The 25538-nt window shown below is 41.7% G+C and overlaps 1 protein-coding gene and 1 long non-coding RNA gene across 6 annotated transcripts in view; one reads left to right on the top strand and one right to left on the bottom strand.

Moving 5' to 3' along the window:
- Positions 1-25538, bottom strand: part of NPAS3 (neuronal PAS domain protein 3) — an 843689-nt gene that overhangs the window by 340016 nt on the left and 478135 nt on the right. The gene's annotated exons all lie outside the window — the stretch shown is intronic.
- LOC141990125 (uncharacterized) lies at positions 3976-13925 on the top strand. Its single transcript, XR_012640088.1, has 3 exons — positions 3976-4034; positions 7080-7150; positions 13311-13925. It is a non-coding gene; the product is annotated as an uncharacterized LOC141990125 (long non-coding RNA).

Below are 25538 nucleotides of genomic sequence, written 5' to 3'. Positions count from 1 at the left end.
ACCCTGGGCTGAAGCCCTTGGGTTTCAGCTTAAGCCCCGGGCGGCAGGGCTCAGGTTTCAGCTTGAGCCCCAGGCCCCAGCAAACCTAACGCTGGCCCTGGTGACCCCATTAAAATGGGGTCACAATCCACTTTGGGGTCCTGACCCACAGTGTGAGAACCACTGAGATGGTCTATTTAAGTTTTACGTAGTGAAATATTCTATAGCAGTGGTGACAGGTTTCTGAGTGGTAGCGGCGTTAGTCTGTATCAGCAAAAACACCGAGGAGTACTTGTGGCACCTTAGAGACTAACAAATTTATTAGGGCATAAGCTTTCGTGGGCTAAAACCCACTTCATCAGATGCATGCAGTGGAAAATACAGTAGGAAGATTTTTATACACAGAGAACATGAAAAAATGAGTGTTGCCATACCAACTCTAACGAGACTCATCAATTAAGGTGGGCTATTATAAGCAGGAGAAAAAAAACTTTTGTAGTGATAATCAGGATGGCCCATTTCAAACAGTTGACAAGAAGGTCTGAGTAACAGTAGGGGGAAAATTAGCATGGGGAAATAGTTTTTAGTTTGTGTAATCACTCACCCACTCCCAGTCTTTATTCAAGCCTAATTTAATGGCATCCAGTTTGCAAATTAATTCCAGTTCTGCAGTTTCTCATTGGAGTCTGTTTTTGAAGTTTTTTTTGTTTAAGGACTGCGACTTTTAGGTCTTTAATTGAGTGTCCAGGGAGGGTGAAGTGTTCTCCGACTGGTTTTTGAATGTTATAATTCTTGAAGTCTGATTTGCGTCCATTTATTCTTTTGTGTAGAGACTGTCTGCCATGTACATTGGCCAAACCGGACAGTCTCTATGCAAAAGAATAAATACACACAAATCATACGTCAAGAACTATAACATTTTTTCATGTTCTCTGTATATATATATGTCTTCCTACTGTATTTTCCACTGCATGCATCCAATGAAGTGGGTTTTAGCCCACGAAAGCTTATGCCCTAATAAATTTGTCAGTCTCTAAGGTGCCACAAGTACTCCTCGTTCTTTATTCTATAGCAGTGGTTCTCAATCAGGGCTACACATACTTCTGGGATATACAAAGGTCTTCCAGGTACATCAGCTCATCTAGATATTTGCCTAGTTTTACAACAGGCTACATAAAAAGCACTTGTGAAGTCAGTACAAACTAAAATTTCATACAGATAACAATTTGTTTATACTGCTCTATATACTATACCAGGGGTCGGCAACCTATGGCACGCGTGTGAAAGATGGCGCGCGAGCCGATTTTTAATGGCACGCAGCTGCCTGCAGGGTCCCAGCCGCCGGCCCCACTCAGTGCCCGCTGCCGAACCCAGGCTGGGACCCCGGCAGGCAGCAGCGTGCCATTAAAAATCCTGCCCGCCCCAGACCGCTCTTCTCCGTGCCCACGCGGGGGCAGGGTGAAGAAGCTTGGTCCTGCGGGCTGCTGCTGCAGGGCAGGCAAGGTCTCCCCTCCCCCGCCTCTTCCCCTTGCGTGCTGGGTTCCTGCCCCTCCTCCTTTTCCTCCCTGCCGCCCATCAGCTGATGGCCCTTGCGAGGGACGGGGAGAAGCGGAGCCGCAGCGCGCTTGCTGCTCTGGGGAGGATGCAGAGAAGAGGTCGGGACAGGGCCTTGGGGAAGGGGGGTGGAATCAGGGCATAACCCCTCCAGCCCCCTGCCGTGAGCCACTCTGGGCAGGGGGCTGGGAGCACCCCCACGACCCTAGCCCACACCTCCAGCCCTCTGCCCTGACCCCTGCACCCCCCTCATACACCTCTAGCCCTCTGATCTGACCCCTGCACCCCCCCACACACATCCAGACCTCTGCCCTGACCCCTGCACCCCCCACACACCCCAGCCTTCTGCCCTGACCCCTGCATCCCCCCACGACCCCATGCTCTGACTCCTGCACCCTCCTCACACACTCCCAGCCCTCTGCCCTGACCTCTGCACCCCCCACGACCCCAGCCTTGACTCCAGCACCCCCCACATATACCCAGACCCCCATGCCCTGACTCCTGCACCCTCCTCACACACCCCCAGCCCCCTGCCCTGACTCCTGCACTCCTACACATACCCAGCCCCCCCACATCCCGTGCCCTGACTCTTGCATCCCCCACATTCTCACCCCCACCGTGAGCATGAAACAGGAGCTCCTGCACCCCCCCCCATTCCTACCTGCACCCCTCGCACCAAATGGGAGCTGCCCTGCTAATCACTCCACACTCAAACCTCCTGCCCCAACCCTGAGCCCCCTCCCTCATTCTAGCTCTGGCCAGACCCTACACCCCCAGCCTGCTCCTTCACCCCCAGCCCTGTGCTCAGTGCACTCCCATCCTCAGCTCAGTGCAGACAGAGAGGAAGAGAATGGGTTGGAACCAGGGAGAAGGTAGGTACCCACTCTATGTAGGCAGAGTCAGGATCCCAGACCGGCAGCGGGCTGAGCAGGGCCGGCAGCCGGGACCCTGGCTGGCAGGAGCCGGCGGACGGAACCCCAGACTGGCAGCGGGTTGAGGTCTGGGGTCCTGGCCGTCGGCCCCGCTCAGCTCGCTGCCAGTCTGGGGTTCTGGCTGCCAGCCCCTTGCCAGCCGGGGTCCCGGCCGCAGGCCCCGCTCAGCCTGCTGCCGGTCTAGGTGAACGGAACCCCAGGCTGGCAGCGGGCTGAGTGGGCGGGCGGCGTAAGATCAGCATTTTAATTTAATTTTAAATGAAGCTTCTTAAACATTTTGAAAACCTTCTTTACTTTACATATGACAATAATTTAGTTATATAATATATAGACTTATAGAGAGAGACCTTCTAAAAAATGTTAAAATGTATTACTGGCACGCGAAACCTTAAATTAAAGTGAATAAATGAAGACTCGGCACACCACTTCTGAAGGTTGCCGACCCCTGTACTATACACTGACATCTAAGTACAATATTTATATTTCAATTGATATATAGTTATTTGGTAAAAATGAGTGTAAGCACTTTTTCAGTAATAGTGTGCTGTGTCACTTTGGTACTTTTATGTCTGATTTTGTAAGCAAGTAGTTTTTAAGTGGGGGTACGCAAAACAAATCAGACTCCTGAAAGGGGTTCAGTAGTCTGGGAAGGTTCTACAGCACTTGATGGTCATCAAATAAACATGTAAAAGATTCATAATATAAGCGAATAAATAGTGAGGCATAAAAGATCTCTAAATCTGACAAAATGACCCCATCCCAGATTCAAGATACTATGAGCGGTCCCCCACTTTAGCAATCCTCCAATAGTGTTAAGTCATAACTGCATCAGACTTTGTTCTGATCTTACATTTGTACAAAATGAAGAAGGTATTAAAGGCGGGGATTTCCTGATTTTAGTCTGTTTTATCATGCATTTTGTTTATTTTTGTGAACATGATGATTTATCGCACCCTGCTTATTCTCTTGGGGAAAATCAGAGACAACAAAGACAACTTTGAGAGATTTTGACTTTTGGAGAACACAGAAAATCATTAATTTTAAATGTAAAGACTACTTATTGATTCAAATGCCTGATAAGCATTCAGCACATGTTTCAGGTTTGCTTATATTAACACAATCTCTATGCTAACTTACAAAGGACATTTTCAATGCTCCAATATGTGTGCTGTTCAATACTCTGAATGAGTAAACAGATACCAAGGGCCACATTTTGCCCTTCGCTCTACACCACACACCACTCTAAAAGGAATGGTAGTGAAAGCTGAGCATTTGATAGACTGACTGAGCACCTGCACTAAGTGTAATTCTGAGGGCATTCTGCCACCCTTCAAAAGATGTATCTTTATATTTGCAAGTCAAAGTCCTGATCCAGCAAACCACGTGAGTTGTCCCACTGAAGTGAACTAAAATTAAGCACGTGCTTAAATGTTTTGCTGGACTAGGAGATAAGTGATGTTGTTAATATTTACCCAGCTCCTAGTCAGAGCCAGCCTTTGGGGCCCCCCATACACTTCTCTTGAGTTGGGAGGCGTAGCAATGTCAGGACTCATTTCAGCTTCAAATGAAGTAAGTTTCTAACCCCCCTCTTTCTTCTTCTTTTTTGCAAATGTGAACTGTTCACTATGATTGAAAGTCCGTCCCAATCTTTTGTAACGATCATGGTCCCTGACTCCCCTACCCTCCAAACAACCTCCCTCTCTAGTCAGTCTGGCCTTTCAAGTCAGTGAAAGCCATGGAAACAAGTCCCTCAGTGTTTGAAAGGACCCTAAATCAGGCCAGGCTGCTGCTGATAATGCTAGTCTCTCCAAGTTCTCTCCAAGCCAGAGACGTGCATCTGAGCTGAGAAACCAGTGTGACCTCTGGTCACAAGAAAGGGTCAATAATGTAAGAGGCAGTGCTCGAGTTTCTGCTGAGGATAGAGGTACCTGAATTTATAGCAGGAGTTCCTCAAAAACCCCAGCAGTAGAGGCTACTGAGAAAATGTGCTGAATCAGCTGCCTGGCCATGCAACCTCTGTCTTTGGAACATGAGAACACTGAAATCCCAGATGCCTTTCTACAAAGGGATATTACAATGGGAGAGTATGTGGTTGAAAGTTAAGATACCGTACATAGAGACAGCAGAACAACAAAAAGAGCAGGGGGGTGAGAAAACCTAGATTTGTGCTGGAAATGGCCCACCTTGATTATCATTCACATTGTAGGGGGAGTGGTCACTTCGGATGAGCTATTACCAGCAGGAGAGTGAGTTTGTGTGTGTATGGGGGTGGGGGAGTGAGAAAACCTGGATTTGTGCTGGAAATGGCCCACTTTGATTTTCATGCAGGTTGTAAGGAGTGTGGTCACTTTGGATAGGCTATTACCAGCAGGAGAGTGAGTTTGTGTGTGTGGTTTTTGGAGGGGGGTGAGGGGGTGAGAGAACCTGGATTTCTGCAGGAAATGGCCCACCTTGATTATCATACACATTGTGAAGACAGTGGTCACTTTTGATGGGCTATTACCAGCAAGAGAGTGAGTTTGTCTGTGGGGGGGACGGAGGGTGAGAAAACCTGGATTTGTGCTGGAAATGGCCCAACTTGATGATCACTTTAGATAAGCTATTACCAGCAGGAGAGTGGGGTGGGAGGAGGTATTGTTTCATGGTGTCTGTGTATATAATGTCTTCTGCAATTTCCACAGTATGCATCCGATGAAGTGAGCTGTAGCTCACGAAAGCTCATGCTCAAATAAATTGGTTAGTCTCTAAGGTGCCACAAGTCCTCCTTTTCTTTTTGCGAATACAGACTAACACGGCTGTTACTCTGAAACAGTAAGGATGAGTTCAATTAGCAAATGCACGCACAAAAAATTGATTTTATAAAAAAATAGGGAATATCAAAGGTAAATGAAGATACCTTACTGATAAATTAGTCGTTACATCACTCAATCTATCACTCAAGTTATCCATTTACATGTAAACAGAGTATTGGTAAGGGCATGCAGGCAAATGAAACCTACATGTGGTCTGAATTTTTAAGCAGCAGGCCACAATTTTATGAACTCTAACCAATGGAAAGGGGCTATCTGCTCACTCCCCTGCAAATCTCAAACAATTTAATTTGACGCAATGCAGGGTAACGTCTATGGTTTCAAGCCTTATAACCAATAAATCAGGGCTGGCTCTCGTCACTCTAACCTGTAGACTCTGAATCCCCCTCTGAATCCTATTGACCCGCCCTCCCTACCTCTCCCTACCCCCTGGGGAAATAAGGGTACCTCTGAAGGCCACCAAGCATGCAGAGACCTAAGGTCTCCACTTCTCCCTTTCAGCTACTAGGTCCACTGGTCATACTCAAGGGCTCTCATACCCTGGGAGTCTCAGGCACTCATACCCAGGGAGCTGATAATGCCTTTTATCTGCCCTGGACACATTGCTTACAAATGGTGGTGAACCAGATATTCACATTGTCACAACTTGGCCCAGTGCTGCTGTCTGGACAGACACCTGTCTGTTGTAATTGGATCCAACCGCTGAATCCCATGTGCTTCTCAGCCCCCCGGGTCTGGGTAGTGACTGACCACTGCCCCTAGCTCTGGGTCTTTCAAGTACACTCCCAGATGCTGACCAAGAGTCCGACACCCTTGTTGGGCTATGGGGCGCCGGAGTCCAGACACCTAGACCGCAGGACCAGTGCGCCAGGGCTCCTGAGGCCTCCCCAGGCCCTCCTTAGACACGTTCCTCCCATAGTCCAACTGGTTGTGGGAAGCAGAGAAAGCTCTCCGCCTCCCATGAGGGACATTCTCCATGTGTGCCCTGAGGCACGAGGAGTGGTGCAGGGAGGGGAAAAGTTCAGACAGCTGAACATAAGCACTCCCACTTGCATCTCCACGCCTCTCAGGAATCTACTGGCTGGCCATCCCTCTGTTGGTCTAACCAAACTCCCCACCCATCACCTGCTGAGATGGGAAGGGGGGTTGAGTTTGAAAAATCAGTATATGAATGCCAGAAAAAAATGGGTAGTTTAAAACCTTCAGGCTTGACCTAGCCATGAGATATGCTGACTCCCGCTTATGACAGGACTGAATTTTGACCAGATTTCGCCACCTTGACATTTTATAATAGCACTTGCTTATGGTGCCAGTGATCAAATCAGCAGCTTTTTCGGGCCCAATCCTTCTCTCACTGAAATCAAGAGCAGTTTGGTTTTTACTATGGAGGTCACTGGGAGAAGGACTGGGTGACTAGGTTTGCAAGTGCTCTTCCAAGACTTTTACTTTGCTTCATATTCAAAGTATTGTACAGGGTGTGAGACTTTTGAAGATATGGAGAGCAACAGGGCTTACATAATTTTAAAAAAATGTATTTATGTAATCTGTAGTTTTCAATTAACAAGTCCCCATGGAAGGGACATCAAAACGAAAAAATATTGTGTTTATTAATTCTTTGCACAATATATGTGACTGAAAATGTGTGTTTGAATTACAGTCTTTCTTGAACTAGACAGCAACTACCTTGAGTTCCTTAGCTGAAGCAGAAGACAATTTGAGAAAGGGCACATCTGGGATGTCTCAGCAATAGAGATTTTCCCACTTAGAAGAGGAAAATGAGTAATAATACTTTGCATTCCCATAGTGCCTTCTACCCGAGGACCTGTAAGAACTCTGCAAACATTAATCAATTAAGCCTTATGATGCCCATGTGAGGTAAGGAAGCACTATTTTCTGCATTTAAAAAGTGGACAATCCAAGTCACAGAAAGCTTAAGTAACTTGCCCAAGGTTACCAAAGATGTGTATGGCAGAACTGAGAATGAAACCCAGATGTCCCAACTCATTCTGAGCTTTAATCACATGGTTATCCTCTCCCTAGAAGTGTTATATTTTATTCTTCCCTGCCTGCCGCCATTTTAAAAATGTCTTTTATTAATAGCTCTCATGTACTGTGCATCTATTTTACTGGCACAGAACCAACTGCAGCTCAGAGGCTGATGAGAGGATGGGAATAGCATACATCACGATCCAGCATTTTATTTGAAATCCTTGAGAGTATTTTCTTCAAAGTTTATATGCTACAATTGAGTCTATGGAAAAGATGTTTTTGTGTGCCAGCCACTGAAGAACAACATTTTCATCACACTACCACACAATATTTAGCAATTCACTTTCTTGACTTGTATCAGGTACTTGACCCCTAATAATAGTTACATATGGTGTTAGCATAGCAAATACTTCTCTCTACCCCATCCTTCCATAATTTTCCTATCAGGCATCCATTCACTAAATTAATTTCCCTGCCTTTGTTTTTTCTGTACTTTCAGGGTTGAAGACTACCTCTTTTTCCTGATGAGTTGTAAATCTGAGTTCCCTGCTATCCCCATGGTTGTACTTTTTAACCCCCACCAATCAGGTTATGATTCAGGGCTATGGGAAATCAGTTTTGATAATACATTAGAATCTGTAAAGCATTTTCTTTCTAGCTTCTGATCAACACCACCACTCCTTGAAAACAGTTTTAATCAGGAAGACACACTGAAACAGACAGTTAAATATTGCTTCTATTATTTTTTAATGTCATCTTGCACAGTTAAGCAGCCACTAAATGTCGGTAGTATTCCTGATCTGACTCTTTCTGCTTAAAGAGTGTATCTTATTTTAAAATATCATGTCTGTTTCTATTCCTACAGTTTTATCATTTGTCAACAAATCAACTACCTGCTTAGCAGCCCTCCTGAGTGATTTAAAATAGCCGCCATGAAAAGCCATCCTGTGCTTTTACTATTTTTCTAACAAACTTGATTGTCACCTGTGATATTTCAAAGATCACTTCCCATATAGTCATCATGCTGGAAATTAGATGCAGGGCTTTGCTTTCCATGGAACATTATGCAGAGGCACTCTGGCTAATAAATCTTTGTAGCTAATGCATTCCAGATGGAAGCCATGTCTCACAGATTTAACCTTCCTAAACCCTTCCAAAAATTCCTCCCATCAAAAGCTCTCTCAATGAGAGATGTTTGATTGAAATGGGATCATCAATACATGACATCTAAGTAATAGTACAGATGATTACTACCTGCAAAAAACGATCATTTTCCTTCATACAAAGATGCTCTTTTTGGACAACCCTGGGGGCAGGAAGATGGGCCTAATGTGTCTTACTAGATAGTTTAAATGTTTTTCTTGAACTCTTAATGCTGTTAACAGATGTTGTAAAGAGAACATCTACTTCTGTCTCTTTAACTTTTGTACATGCATAACAAATGCTGCTAAAAAGAGGGATCAAGTCTCTCACAGAAGCCACTAATTAATATCACTGTTTAATCATGTCACCATGTTTAGCAGTCTACATCATTAGTTTATGTCAGACAGAAGCAGTGAAACATCTAAACACCTACATGTAGATCCTTACAAAATCAGTCATGTGAAATGGTAAGGTCAGGGTTATACAAGACTTCAAATACACCTCTGATATTTAGAAACCATTACAAATCACCTTGATAACAGACTTTAAAGTAGCATTATTTCAGAAACCTTAGCTTTTCTTCTAACGCATTTTCTCAAACAAAGTTCAGATGTAGAGTAATATTTTAAAATCATTTGTAAATTGTATGGATTTAAAGTTATAGACAATTATTTTGGTTACCCTATTGCTAATGCTGATAGCTATGGAACTAAGTCTATATTGCAAATTACTTTTAACATGAATGTCTAAGAGCCCATGTTACACTTGTGAGTCGATCTGAAAAATACACAGGAATAATTAAAAAAATATAAAGGTCTCTGATACATGCAGTATATTTTATACATGCTAATTCCAAAGAAAATTGGTGAAAGTGCAAATCTGAAACAAAATGGAGGTGGAGGACTTTTCTTCAATAGTAAAGTTTTTTTTCCCCTTCACATCTATAAGCTGCTGTAAACTATGACTTACGCATTTTTGGGATAAGTTGCCAGAATGGTAAACTTCAATTAAAAATATCAAAATATTTCAGGTACTGTACAATTACAATACGTGCTTTGTTCATAAAAGCATAAAGTGATGAATACAGAAACAGCTCTAAATCTAAATCTAAAACAGCCAGAAGCTAGGAATGAGCGACAGGGAATGGATCACTTGATGATTACCTGTTCATTCCCTCTGGGGCACCTGGCATTGGCCACTGAAGACAGGATACTGGGGTAGATACTTTGGTCTGACCCAGTATGGCTGTTCCTATGTTCTTATGTTAATCATGCAGTGTAATTAACTTCCTTACGTTAAAGCTATAAAGTTCTTAACAGCTCATTTCCAATGTATGGTTCACTTTGATCCATGGGTTGTGATCTTACATGAGAACTCAATCACACCCAAATGTCATTTGTAAGCTTTCAGATGAGATCTTAACAATAGACCCCTGACTGTGGAGACTATGAAGTGATCAAGCATACTTCAACTTGGAAAGCAGCAGGAGCTTGAAGTCACAGGCAGACACCTGGGCAAGGTTAGCTGTGCTGTGGAATCAAATCACTTAATTCAAAAGTAACCTGCTACACTTATGTTTCTGAAAGATAATAAGCAACCACCAAAACTGAAGATCATTACATTTAGTTAGTGTCCTCAACCAAAGGAGAAAGTCAGTGTCACATATGTATTTTTATATCAGGGAACTATGCCTAGCTACACTTAATAAGAAGCAGAGGGGGGAACTTAATAGGAAGTGGGACACATTTCCTTTTATGGAAGCCAAGTGCTTTCTGCACCTTAAAGTCAGATATGGTGTCACTCCGCAAAAGTGACTGGTCTTTTTCCTTATTCTGACTCCGCTTCAACAAAATGGTGCTTCAAAAAAGCACCAAAAAGAAAGCAGTTGTCTCCTTTCAAATGAGATTAGAAAGTTCGGTCCATTTTTCATCTCTAATATTCCTATTATGCTCACTAATGAACTCAGTTTGCCTCAGTGGTTAAAATAAAAGTTGGCGGTTGTATCCTAAAAAGTACAGATTCTCCTTCACCGCACAATTCAACATTACACATTTATACCATCCAAAGGAGTATTTTCAAGACATGCTGCTGACAGTACTGTAGAGTGTGAGTATCAAACAGTTTTAATTGCCTGAGTACACTTTACATTAAACTAATACAGATCTTTGCTACAGCTCGAGCCAAGCCTGAGGGTAAAAGGACATCAACATTATTATGGTAAGAGAATATGATTTTATATTCAACTTTTCCGTTGGAACACTGACTTTAGCAGAAGATTTAAACAGAACATAATAATGGCTGTACTGGGTCAGACCAATGGTCCATCTAGCCCAATATCCTGTCTTTGGCAGTGGCCAGCACCAGAGATTCAGGAGGAGTGTATGGAACAGGCCAGTTGGAGTGATGCTCCTCTGCCTTCCTTTCTTGGCTTCTAGCAGTAGGTGGTTTAAGGTCACCCTGAGCATACAGGTGCATCCCTGTCAGTCTGGGCTAACAGCCATTGATGGAACATGTAGTAGAAAAAGAGGGCCTGTAGTATGAGACCTGAACTAAAGTAGTCTGGCCCTGCTGATATAAAGCAAAGTTAGCAAAAGTCAAGCTGTGAGCAGAAGTCAGACCCTGTTTCAAAACAGAACTGAGCAAGAACAGGGCTGGTATTGCAAAAACTTGAACACTCCTAAGAAGTGCTAGGCACAGGACACTCATGTAAGCATATTCTAGAAGGGTACTACCAGAACACCCCAATACCAAGTATGGTACAAGCACACTCCCTGAAGATAACAGGGACATACTACCGCTCGTAAAGATAAGGTCAGGAACACAGTTAGAGATGTTTTGATCGAACCAATATGTACAAGGTAAATGGTGGTAACTAACCATGTCAGAGGGGCAATACATGACTTGTTTATATCAGTCACAGAGGGATCCATAAAAGAGGGGTCACAGAGGGAGTGTCTTTGGCCAGCTAAGGGGGGAATGGAAAGTCCTGCCATTCACTGAGCCGTCCATTGTAATGGGCATACATGTCTTAGTATCCCTGTGAAGTCTGCCGGGTGCTTCATTGACAATAAACCTGGCCAAGAACCTCTTCTACTGACACATCAATGTGGGACAGTACTTGAAATCTGTCACCCAAAAAGAAGAGCTCTGATGTGGGTAGCTCCCCGACATCTTCTGCAGTGAAGACTGATGCAAAGAGTTCAGTTAGCTTTTCTGCAATGGCCTTGTCTTCCTTGGGTGCTCCTTTAACACCTTTGTCATCTAGTGGCCCCACTGTCTGTTTGGCAGGCTTCCCACTTTTGATGTACTTAAAATTCTTACTGTCAGTTTTTGTGTCTTTAGCAAGTTGCTTCTCAAATTCTTTTATGGCCTGCCATATACGTTTACACTTAACCTGCCAGAGTTTGTGCATGTTCCTATAATCCTTGCTAGGATTTGACTTCCAAATTTTAAAGGATTTTAAAGAAGATGTAGATACTAAGCGTGCACTCACAAAAAAAAAATCATCCTTGCATGAATAATCTCAAAGCATCATGTGGCTTTGAAATACATATTATGCTGAAATTTGGTCTGATGTACTTCATTTTTATAATCATGTCCGGCTGCCCTCAACAGACGTGTTTCTGACTATAGGCATCTCAGTCATAAGCAAAGGGTCAATTGTACTGTACCCACAGTAGCTTACAAAAATTTTAAAAAAGCAAAAATGGTGATATACAATATGGAAAACTTTTATTATGAGCTTACCAAAAATGTTAAACCTGTATCTCACAGACATAAATGACTCTGTACTTTCACTAGTGAATAAGTATCACCTAACAACTTCCCGACATAAGATCCAATGTCATATTTTTCCTGGCTGCAGAATTCAGAGCCTGCTGGGGCATTTCAGCCCCAAAAGCTATATCTACTCTGGAATTAGACATCCATGGCTGGCCCGTGCTAGCTGATTCAGGCTCACGGGGCTCAGACAAAAGGGCTGTTTAACTATGGTGTAGACATTCGGGATTGAGTTGCAGCCCAGGCTCTAAGACCCTGTGAGGTCGGAGGGTCCCATAGCTTGGGCTGCAGCCCATGCCCAAAGGTTTACACCACAATTAAACAGCCCCTTACTCTGAGCCCCATGAGCCCAGGCATGGGCCAACCACGGGTTTTTAATTGCAGTGTAGACATACCCGAAGTATGAAAGGACTAGTGCAGTTGGATAAGGAGCTCTGCTATTGGTACTTTTGCTGCAGAAAGAACTAGAGCAGGTGTTCATTGTAACAAATATCCTTGTTCAGATTTATGAAAGGATCAAGCAGACCTTTCTGGCTAACTGGTCCCTTTGAACCTCTAAGTTGGTTGAAGTCCCCATCACCATAGTACCTAAAAGTTGCTAAGATTTAAGTCAGAAGGGAACAAAAAAATGCCATGAAGTTGCCCACTCCGCTCTCTAGTAGATTCCTGAGGGTAAGAATCTGTGCTGCTGAGAGAAAAGGGATGATGTGACCTGTGCTGAGATACTACTTTATGAAGTAGGTGGGAGAAGGAGGCTGGCCCCAGGTGTTTCTCTCTCTCTCTCTCTCCTCCACAGGGAGTTCCAGTGTGGCAAAGTTTCTCCCCATTCATTAAAGGTGGTGAAGGGAGAGGCGCTGGAATAATGGTTATGGTGATTGGGCAAAAAGAGCTAAGACCAAAGGAAGTCTTTCCCCTGACCTCTTGACCAAAGACAGCATGTCTGATGTTCCTGCTCAACATTATATTTAAACATAGCTATGTTGTGGTGAGGCTCTTTTATCGCCTTTTCCTATGTATACTTTGTGATGGCAAAATTGACATACTGTGTTCTCACATGTACCATAGTTTGCCTACTTTGAATCTCATATTTCCACGGATTTTTAATATTTTATTTCCCTCATAGGCAAAACATACAGATCATACGAATCGGCTATGCTTTGGGTACACAATGGGAAACAGGCCATAATAACAACAACCAACTACCACCACCATCATTATGCCTCAAAGTTGTTTCTCTCATATTCTGGCTGTACAACATTCTGGTTTAAAGTTACATGGTTCCTTGACTGTCTCCCTCTTAGGAACCTGTCATATCCCCATGGCCTTTAAGAAAAAGAAGTGTACAGAAGTTTGCAGTGGCAGGACTCTGACACCTCACTCCGCATGTTCCTGACAACTTCTGTACCTGCTTGACTTTTTATGTCTCGTGGACAGGCAGCTAGGACACTCCGTGGCCTAGTGGTATGTGTAAAGAGAGACCCCATTTAATCAGATACTGATATGAGGCTTGGAGGGTTAAATCCAAGCAGACATTTTCAGTTTCCTAACTGAGAAAGCATCCCAAAGTGGTAATCAACTGCAGCTCAGCCTAGCTAGGCTCGGAACATTAAGAAAGGGCTGGTATTCTTTCATGCTTCGGAAAGAAAAGGATTGCTGTCTAGAAGTCAGGACAGAGCACTTTAGAGACAGATGAGCTGTCCTATTTATGCATGGAGTTTAAGGATTTAAGCTGAAAAAAAGCCAGAGGTTGTGAAGGGTATGTGTGTGTGTTTGTTTCTGATTGCAGAAAATGCCCATAAAATAAAATGTTTGTGTTTAACTTTAGACTCCTGTGATGTTTCTCTCATTTGCACAGATCAAGGCCATGTCACAAACCATCTATGGCTCCAAGTTATGATTATCAAAATTATTTGAGTCGGTCAATAAGCAGAGTGGAAATCAAATGGATTGTACCAGGATTATGATTTTGGAAAGATTATTACCCGTTTTGGTAACTGTAAATGCTTCCCTGAAATGGAAAAAAATAGATTTAACTCCAATGGGCCAGATTTTCAAAAGAGCTCAAGGCCAGATTTTCAAGTGCTCAGCACCCACAATCAGGGGCCAAGTTTTCAAAAGAGCTCACTCTCAGTGTGCTGAACTCTACTGAAAATCTGGCCACTCATTTTGGCACCTAAATGGAAGCTGAGGTCTTTCTAAAAAATAGCTTAGTGGCTTCATTCCACTGAAGCTTTCACACTGAAATAGAAGGCGGCCACAGTCTCTGAAGTGCCATTGCTTCACTGGCACTTCAGAAGGGATGTACCAGACATATGGAGCAGCGCTGGAGGTGGTTTCGCTTAAAAGAGATGGTCTATCAGGCAGCAGTGAATTGGTTAAATGATAGCATCCAAATCTCTGGCTCAGTTATACTCCCAAATCAGATTCCTGATGAAGGTGACCATATTTTTAAGAAATCATCAAATCTTCTGCTCCCACTCTGAACTCAGGATCCTGAGTAACAATAAAATCAATAAATTTTAACTCCCTGTTCTTTTTTTCCCAACAAGATGGATTGCTAGCTGCCTTGCTCACACCCCCCCACTAACATAACATGATGTCATTCTTCAGATTCGTTCTCCCATTCACGGTCTTTCAGCAGCCTCTCTCTGCTGCCAACAAGTAAGAAAGAACATCTGTGGTGACATGGGTTACATCTACCCTTTTTCCGAGAGCTATAGTTTGGGGAGTCAGAGCAGAGCAACGACGACATTGATTTTTTATTTTTTTTTTTGTTACTGAAGTCAGGGTCTTCAACTCTACAATCAGAAGAGATTTCTTACTTTGTAGAAGGTAGTTTAGTCAGTGTTTGTATGCTGACATCACCAAGGATCTACAAACAGAATTACATGCAGAGTGACTCCTGAAGAGGACTCGTAATACAGTAATGGTCACAGGAGGGCTTAGTAAAGAAAGCATGCAGTGAGACATCAATGTGCAATTACGTTTAAATGGAGCTCCGTTTCCAAGAACTCCTCACTACAGACTATATCACACTCTTTACTGCAACGCAAGGCTTACATTTATTTAAAGTATGTCACTGAATGTAACAGAGAATAAAGCAGTGGAATCAAGGAACTTCAGTGGTCTGTTCAACTATATCTTGGATTGCCAGGTGTCCGGTTTTCGACCAAAATGCCCAGTCTAAAAGGGACCCTGGTGGCTCCGGTCAGCACCACTGACCAGGCCATTTAAAGTCTGGTTGGTGGAGCAGGCAGCTCTGCACGACTCCTGGGAAGCTGCTGGGAATCTCCCTCTGGCCCCTAGGTGGAAGGACGGCCACAGGGGCTCTGCGTGTTGCCCCCGACCCAACACTACCTCAGCTGCTCCCATTGGACAGAAACTACAGCCAATGAGAGCTGAGGGGACGGTGCCTGGAGGTTCAGGCAGCGCAGAGAGCCACATGGTCGCATCTCCGCTTAGCAGACAGAGGGAGATGCCGGCAGTTCCCGGGAGACACCTGAGGTAAGTGCTGCCCAGAGTCCGCACCCCCTCCTGCACCCCAAACCCTGGCCCCACCCCAGAGCCCGCATTCCCAGCTGGAGCCCTCATCCCCCCCGCACTCCAACTGCCGCCCCAGCCTGGATCCCTCTCCTGCATCCTGAACCCCGCATTTCTGGCCCCACCCCAGAGCCCGCAGCCCCAGCCCGGAGCCTGTACCCTCTCCCACACTCCAACCCCAAGTGACGGAGGGAGGAGGATCGAGTGAGCAGGGGTGTGGCCTTGGAAAATGGGCGGGGCAGAGGGTGGGGCAAGGGTGTTTGGTTGTCTGCAAATAGAAAGTTGGCAACCCTAAGTATATCTGTTCTAAATGCATGAATCGGTCCATTCAATTTCTAACTAATTAAACAAATAACAACAACAACAATAACTGCCTAGCTCTTATATATGCAGTGTAGTTGTAGCCATGTCCATCCCAAGATAGGACCTTTCCTAGACCTGAGGAAGAGCTCAATGTGGCTCCAAAGCTTGTCTCTCTCACCAACAGAAGTTGGTCCAATCAAAGATATTATATCACCCACCTTCTCTTTCAAGATCTTATACAATACTTGTCATCCATACATATTAAAAGTGCTTTGCAAAGGAGGCAAGGTTTATTATATGCATCTAGATACATAGTCCTACTGCTGTGTATATAGTTCACATTCATCAAATCTCCACCATACACGTAGTATTTGCCAACCCTTCTGGCTATTTTTATTTAACGGTTTCCAAAAAATTATCTTGAAGATCAAGGTAGCATAATACGTAGTGTACTTTATTGCCAATTTAAACCTGTTTGTGTTGCCTAGTGTTAATACACAAAAGCAGAGAAATTCTCTCGTGCGTTGTGGCTTTGTTTGATTGCTATAGCTTCTCCCTGAGCTCCCAATCAATCGGGGATAGAATGCTGCTCTTTAACTTGTCTAATGTTAATTTTTCTGGTTAAAGGAGAAATACCAGATTTCAAGCTCCCACCCGCTCCACACCTGATTAAAACAAATGACATTAACATGTTCACTGTTGTTAAAAGTAATGAAATATCCACTCTAAAGGAGCTTTAAAGAAAAAATATGCTAGAAAAAAATGAGAGTTTTACTCTCCCATATGTTGAGAATTCAGAGTGGTGGGAAGGGAAGGCTCTGAGGACTCAAGGGGAAGGAGTAGATATAAAAACCAGTCAGCATAAGGCCCTGTGCTCTGTATTATCATTTGAAAGATGGGGTATGATTTCTGAGTTCACTCCCTGGCTTAGCAGGCTAAAAGTGCCGTGGAAGGAGCAGTATAATTAGGGCCTCATTCAAAGCCCAATAAAGGCAACAGTAGTTTTTCCACTGATGTCAATGGGCTTTGGAGCAGATCCTTAACCCTTGTGAGGAAGAGGCATTTTATGTCACTCTGTATCAACTCATCTGGCCACTCAAGTGGTGGCACTGATAGATTCCTAATGGAGTCCATTGAGCCTTCCTTACGCAAAAAAAGGTTAACTGCAATGCTAGTAGGTCCTGGTGTACGAGAGAAAATGGGAAATGTCCATATGTACTCAAAACACAGCGTGAAATGGTGAGATCTTACTCAGAGAACTGTGAATCAAAACCAGAAATGGTAGCAGCAAAAGCAGCATTTCTTATTGTTTCTGTCTAAGATTATCATATGATGGGAACACATTCTAGCTGCAGCCTGGATCATCAAGCTAATATGGAGGCAGTAAACAACCAACACGTTTAGTAGAGCGTACAGACCCATATTTTAGATACAGACACAAAATACACATATTCATTGCCAACCTAAAGAAATAAATGTTCTATACAATATGATAATTACAGAACATTTCACCTCAAGGTCTCCATTTTTAGTTTGGGCTATTTGGGCGGTATCATTACCTTTTGATGATTGTTAGGTGACCTATGTGAATTGAGTTGTTCATCTCAGCCAACTTGCTAGGAGACTAGTGTCCACATGCTAAAATACAACAACACACCTCGTATTATAGTTGCTAGTCTAAGCACATAAATAAACTCTCACCACTCGACATGGGTCAAGATTGAGGCATACTGGCTCTCGGAGAAGTCTGAACTGCTATTGCCTAGGCTAAATGTGTGTCAGAGAATTTCTAAGTTGCCAAATTTGCATCTTCATAGACTCTAAGTAGCAAATGAAAAATGGCCAAAGTAAAATAAATAAAAAATGGGATAATTTCATATCTTGCACAGTTTTCTTTATATCCTCAGGCTGGGGATATATCAGTAACCTGATTCTCAGGGAGGTACATGAATAAATAAAAAAAAAAAATCATGCTCCAGACTCCTTGAAAAATTCACCATTGTACACATTTGGATGCAGCTCTCAAGACATATCATTACTGGCCTCTTATTATTACTGATTAAACTCCTCACACAGCACTTTGGGTTAAATAAACATTTTGGGGGAGGAGGGAGAGAGAAAGGAAAAAATCCTCTGATGCTTCAGGCTCCTAAGAACAACTCAGGGCTTATGTACAATAAGTTTAGATGTTCAGTTCATGCTTAGAAATCTGTTGCAGCACCACTCAAGACTTCCCCTCCCCTTACATGCTCAATTTACCCCTAATGTTAGAAACAACTCAAGCACTTTCAGCCCTAATACTGCTCTGGCCAACTTATACCAAAGGCAGCACACCATGTTTTGCCATAAGAAAACAGTTTAAAACCAAACAACAAAGCATTCTCTGAAATGATGTATCTTTAGATCTATCAGCAGGCCTTGCCAAAATACAGAGCTGTTATTTATCATTTTCTGTGACACCAGGCAGTTGCCTTCCAAGGCAACAAATGATGGTTTTGTGAATTCATTGATTTATTACTCAAGAAAAACTCACTTTTCTTTAATTCACTATTCTACAGATTTATTAATTATTATTAGTAATTCTATTATCTGACATTTGCATGTTGCTTGCCATGTGGTTAATAACCAAACCTACTACCTGATAACAAAAAAAACAAATTAAATATAAAACTAATTTTGAAGTATGGAAAACACAAAAATTTAAACCATTTATACTATATATGCAGTACAGACAAGTACAAGGAATGGCAAGGAATGTCTACCATATAAAGTAATTGCTTTAGAAACGTGTGTGATAATTTATTATCAGCTGAATAATTCATTTCTAAAATTATTTGTAATGAATGTTAATTTAGTACAATTATCCCATGTGTTAGAATATGCTGATGTACCATGATTTATAGCTAACCTAAAAGATGAACATTTTCTTTTTTGACAATTGCATGTCTTTAAAAATTGGGAAAATGATGACACAACAGGTTTTCCACTGATGCATGTGGTTTGCTTATGTATTTTTTAAATAACAAGCGGCTTTTCAGTAATATTGAATACAACCTATAAATCACATATAAATATGTTTGTATATATGTGTGTGTGCATCTGTATGTGTATTGTACTCAAGCAGAGTACTGCCCAGCAGAGGGCTCCTTTGAAACAGAATGTGCAAAAAGAAGGCAGAGTCTTTCAATGTATAGAAAATATGGAGATTATGAAAGCAGTATAGATGTTACGGATCGCCATTGTGTTAGAAAACCACAAATAGGTTTATGATGCATTTGGATAGTGATTTCAAATGGTTTTTAAAGATATTTTTGTTTTGTTTAATGAAACCTGTTGAATAAAAATATGCCAAAGAAATGAACACATGCTTTTACTTTAAACATATGCTTATCCCCCACATTTTTATTCATTATAGCTACACATGCTTGTTCAGAATGGTCATGTTAAGTGTATTTTTTACATAATCATCTGTATAAAGCAACAACTAGAATTTGCAGAAATATTGTCTATTAATTGGGTAGGAGTTTATTGTGCAGATAATTAAACCAGTGGGAAAACCACAGGCAACTAACAAGCTTCCAGACTTTTTCTATTATCACAACCTAGCTACAATGGTCACTGGCAAAAAATTGGTTTCAGAGTAACAGCCGTGTTAGTCTGTATTCGCAAAAAGAAAAGGAGTACTTGTGGCACCTTTGAGACTAACCAATTTATTTGAGCATAAGCTTTCGTGAGCTACAGCTCACTTGAGCTGTAGCTCACGAAAGCTTATGCTCAAATAAATTGGTTAGTCTCGAAGGTGCCACAAGTACTCCTTTTCTTTTTGTGATATTCTCAGTATTCCCACTTTTCTCTATTTTTAATATTCTGAACCCTTGTATATGCTGAGTAGTAACTTGCTCCATGGACAGTCACATTAATTTTAACCTAGCCACACGGAGGACCTCGGGAATATGGTGATAACTTTCTTAGTCAATAAGGCAATAGAAGAGTTTTCAGATTGACCACTGAAAGGAGAAAGAGATCACAAATTAGAACTGGTCTTTCATGTTATTTTATAAGGAATTTAAGCATCAGTACACCAACGGGGGAAAAGTGTATAATCACTTTATACAGTTAATCTTTCTTTGAAGCTTTTAGATCCCTATGTTTTTTTCAGGCTTCGTACTGAATTATAAATAATAAAAGATAAAGAGATTGTTGGTCCATCAAAATACCACTACTCATAGGTAGTAATATAAAATAGGTGTAGAATTATCAGTAACTTTGGGTATAGATTGCTGAACGACTTCACTTTTATATAATGAAGGCTAGTTATCACAGCAACTCAAACGTTTAGATTCTTTCATCAGAAATATTACACTGACAGTAAAATCTTAGTGTAGTCCTGAGAAATCTCCTTTCTCCTGTAAAACTAGGTGATGCAGTGCCATCACTAACGTGTCACTCTAATTCACTCTTCATAGTATTCATTTATAAAATGTGTACTAAATATTAATAAATGTAGTGTTGCTTGTAGAAAAGAGTGGAGTACAACAGTCTATCCCAAAAGATGATACTGGAATTTAATGATAAAAAAAGATCATGATAATACATTTTTAAACACAAGAACAATGAAAGTCTTTGTAATTGCTACAGTTGAATTTGTTCTGTTTCATAAGGCAAAAAATAACGGATGCATCAAACACCAACATACATAGAAACACAGAAATCAACAACTACTGCATAAACTACATAGATACACAGAATCCAGAAATAGGAAAGACCTCCTTATCTAATCCATTTCCATGCCATTTCACTGTTTTTTATGGTTAGGGCCTTTCTGCAGCTGTGCTGGTGTCTAAGGAGGGGAACAGGACATAGAAAGCCTTCTTCCTAGCTCTCAAGTGGAAAGGGTCTGGCTACTGAGGTGGTCTGTGCGCTCTCTGCCCTGTGGAACTACATCCTGAGCACTGAACTGTAGGATCCCCTGCCATCCTCTGTGCTCCCCCAAACAGCACCAATCACAGCTGGATTTGGCCCATCTGATTGAACATATTGTAACAACACTTAAAAAATGATTGTGTTCTAATTAGGCTCTTAGCACATGCAATTAAAAATGAAGCAAAATGGTAAATAATCTTTCTTATCCTTCCTGTAGACTTATAAAATGTGTTAGTTTTCTTTCTGCATTTTCCATATGAAGCCTTTACATTCCAGTATTTATGTTGCCACAAGCAAAACATCATTATTTCACTAAGGACACCTATTTTTTGAGACAGCATATCACACTGGTTAACTCCTTGGTTCACCAGGCAGTTTGGAAGCTCCTACTGTGATGTTTTGTTCACACACATGCACCAGAAAAGGCTGCCACATTCCTCATTAAATAAACAGGCATACACGCCAATTAATAATTTAATTTGCAAAGAGAGTATGAACATGGATCTAGAAGGTGAGCTGCCAGCCCTCCTGAAGAGGAATACCAAGGAACTAGATTTTAGTCCCACCTCCCAATTTATGCCTCTGTTATGACATTAGAATACTGGTATATAATTTTTTCTGCATGTCCCTGTCACGGTGAAAAAGTACTGTTTGTTACTATGGTGCTGACTCAGCAATAAACAAAGTTGTTTATTAAAAATAAAGCCACACCCTGGAATTTGGCAGAAGGTTCGAAATTTTGGCAGGATTATGTGCAACATCTGTATTTCAAACATGCTTAATTTAAATCTGGCTTTTAATACAAAAGACTATTCTAATGGTTTGAGTGTTCAATACAGAGCATACCACTTTTATTGTCTTAAAAAAATCCATTTTCCCTCAAATAAGTCACCTGAATAATCAGTGAATTTTCATTTTTCATTTTTCTCTTCTTTGCATTTGCTGTAGAAAATTTCTGACACCTGGCTTGGGAGGATTCCCTTGAATTGCAAAGTATTCTCTCTTTAGGAAGAATAAATCTCCCTTCTTGCTATAACAAGTTGGCTAACAGCATCAAAATTACATCTCCAGAGAAGCAAATATACAAACACTTTTAGTGGTAATATTTGGATCATTGTCTCATTCTTAGTTTTGGCACCAGGACCAGTTTTCTTGTGGTTTTCCAAACTAATGATTTGTACTACACTGGCTGTGTACATTTGATCAGGTGTCCCTCTAGTGGCTGTCCCCAGTGAGCATGTCTGTTAGCTACTGACAGCCAGAGGAGTTACTAACAGTTCAAATGATAAAGTCTTTTGGTTTCAGTGTTGAAAGTCCCAATTTTAATCTCAGTCTACAATTGTCATGTCTATATGTATGTAGCAACAGTTCATTACAAATGTATAAGATAATGCTCATCAAATCAGAGTCACCAGAGCCAGTAAGATATGATCTCATCAAATCGCAAACAAAACAAGTTCGGGCTGGGATGGCGCTTACACATGAAAACTCTATGATAAGCCTAGGGTCTCCAAGCTAGTGATAGTATTTCAAAATTCAACACACATCCCCTGAATAGGTGATGAACCAATATACCCGAATAATGTTAAGAGCAGTGTTGCGGCTGAAGGTTGCACCTCCCTTCCTATGGGATGTAAAACCCAGGCCCTGACCATTTGTGACAATTAACCAGTCTACTGCACTTTTCACAAGACCGGGAGGTAAACTCCAACGTGATAATTTTCTTGCTACAATATTTCTGTTTAGGAATACGGGAAAGATATCTTTAAAAAGGGGATATCTTAAAAGAGGACTCCCATTTAATTAATTAAGGCAGCTGGTTAAGTAGCTGGATAGAGCTATGCAGTTTCAAGCAATACAATTGCATACGTTAACAACCTCTGTCTAGACCAGTGGTTCCCAAACTTGTTCTGCTGCTTGTTCAGGGAAAGCCCCTGGCGGGCTGGGCTGGTTTGTTTACCTGCCATGTCCACAGGTTCGGCCGATCACAGCTCCCAGTGGCAGCGGTTCACTGCTCCGGGCACATGGGAGCTGCTGGAAGCAGCGCGGGCTGAGGGATGTATTGGCCGTCGCTTCCAGCAGCTCCCATTGGCCTGGAGCAGTGAACCGCGGCCACTGGGAGCTGCGATCGGCCAAACCTGAGGACGCGGCAGGTAAACAAACTGGCCCGGCCCGCCAGGGGCTTTCCCTGCACAAGCAGTGGAACAAGTTTGGGAACCGCTGCTCTAGACAGTCAAGAAGTATAAATGTGCAAGGGCAGATGCAAGCACTACACTCCTTTACCTATGACCTCTTCTTCTCCTCTTTGTAGCACTGCATGAATAATAAACTATCCACGATTGCAAGCCTTGTAGCCACATGACACTGTCATACTTGTTGGGTCTCCATCTGTCTTTCCTTCCACAGCCCCAGCTGTACTGATGATACAGAACTTACAAATACATATTGTGAAATATATTCATGATCTGAAACAGCATCTTTGACTTGATTTTGCCCTTATCCTGCCTAGTTTTCTAATTCACTATTAATCTCAGTCAAAGTGGGCAAGCAATACTTCCTACCAAGAGAACGGCACAATAAGGAGATGGGTATACTAGGCCTGTTTCCCAAAAGTTTCTCTCCATAGCTACCACCACTTACAGCATATATACAGAATGTGGTGCTGGTAATGCTGCTGGTTTCCTGGAATCCATGCTACATTAGCCCTCCCATCATTGCTACCATCAGTGGTGTAAGCAATGGTGGGAATGTTACAAAAGCATAGAAAAGTAAGAGCAGTGTATAGATAAATCTAAGTTGTTAAGGACTTGAAAGCATGTTTAACAGAGTGCATGTCATATTCTCAAGTATTTTTAAAATGAAAGAAAATGGTCTCATTGTGCATAAGCTTTCCAAAGCATACCTAAGAAAACCAGGCCTATAGAAACAAGAACAGCATGAATTTTTTCTTTAATTTCCACAGGATATCAACCTATAATAAAGAACCCAATAAAAACTAGAAGCATCCATCAGCTCCTGAGACTAGATAGATGACATTTTAAATACAGAAGCCAAATTATGCCCCCACCCCCCCGCCTCAATTCCCCCTGTGCAAAATGAGGGCCGATTCGACCCTGTTGACTACTGTCAAGTAGGCCCAAAGAGTACCCTGACAAAGCAACTCATGTTCATTCTAATGACACTTTCAGTTTTGTGACAAGGAAGCAAACTTAGAGGGGAATATCTATGCATTTTGTGCATAAAATCTGATTTTAACAACAAAATAATGTAACAAGGAAGTGTGGTTATTTAACAGCGCACTTGAGAAAACACAGAACTGTTCAACGTGCTGCTCTTGCCAGGCTTGTCACAATGACTGACATTTTCTAATATTAAACTGGAAATAATATGGATATTTAATACTGCAGAATTTACACCAAGTAAAAGCAAAGTGCTATTGTTTATCAGCAATCCACTTCTGATGGCATCAATCTATATAGACATAATTATTGCTGAATGATGAAACCTGATTGTCACATTATGAAATAAACACATCTGTACAACAGTCACACTGTTTCAGATTATGTGATTTTGAAAATCTTGTAAAGCCCAGTTCTTAAACATTTTCTGTGCTCTCCACTTGAATTTTGACTAAAATTTACCTTTTAGATCTGTTATGCTGCTCATGAATTTTTTACAATACCCATCTGTGCATTGCAATCTCTATTCTCCATGGCTCCACATTGTTTTGGCTAACTAACAGGCCCATATGTTGCCTTAATGTATTTCTGCACAATGTTTATGCTTTTGGAAAAAAAACACACCACAGGGAAAAACCACAGGTCTAAATAAGCTATAAAGAGCATCCACATACAGTTAGACTGTCTTTACTGAGTCTAGAGACATTATGATTCTGCTGCGACAAGCAGCATTTGTCTTCATTTTGTCTGACTGTCCTCATGTGTTATTATTAGTGGCTGTCAGGCTGCAGCAGAAAAAAAATAGCATCACTTGACTAAGAAGTTGAATGCATAAATGCAATAACTACACATTTGGAAGCTGAGGAGAGAATGTCTGTTAAGACATATCTAAATGCAAAAACTGTTACAATGAAATTTGAAAATGAAAAACCCCTATTTGGCAAAATGTAGGCAAATCCCCCCTCTGTCTGTACCACTAAATTAACTATGGTAATTATAAATACAATTTAGTAGCATCTAAAGAAGTTTCTTCAAGAATGACTTTTCAGAATGTCAGCTTAGTTTAATGATAAGAAAACAAATATGTTGGAACATTCACATCCACTTATGTTTTTCAGATAACGCTGATAAATACAAACATTTTAAAGATGAACTTCTTATCGCAAAAGAAGTTTACATTGAAACACATTTAACCGTTTTTAAACACAATGCAGAAATCTATTTTGTATTGATTTGTCTATATAATGGAGTTCCTTTATCATCAAATTCTAGATTTTTTTAAATATAGGAAATAATATACAATATGCATCTTTAAAACTATTCAAAACACTATACTCAGAAAATAATCACTACAAGAAGCAGAAACTACAGGAACACAACTGTGAAAGACATAAATTCAGAGAACT

The sequence above is a fragment of the Natator depressus genome, chromosome 6, assembly GCF_965152275.1.
Source record: "Natator depressus isolate rNatDep1 chromosome 6, rNatDep2.hap1, whole genome shotgun sequence".
NCBI lineage: Eukaryota > Metazoa > Chordata > Testudines > Cheloniidae > Natator > Natator depressus.
Note: the sequence above shows the minus strand (reverse complement) of the source record. Positions and strands in the feature narration are given on the sequence as shown.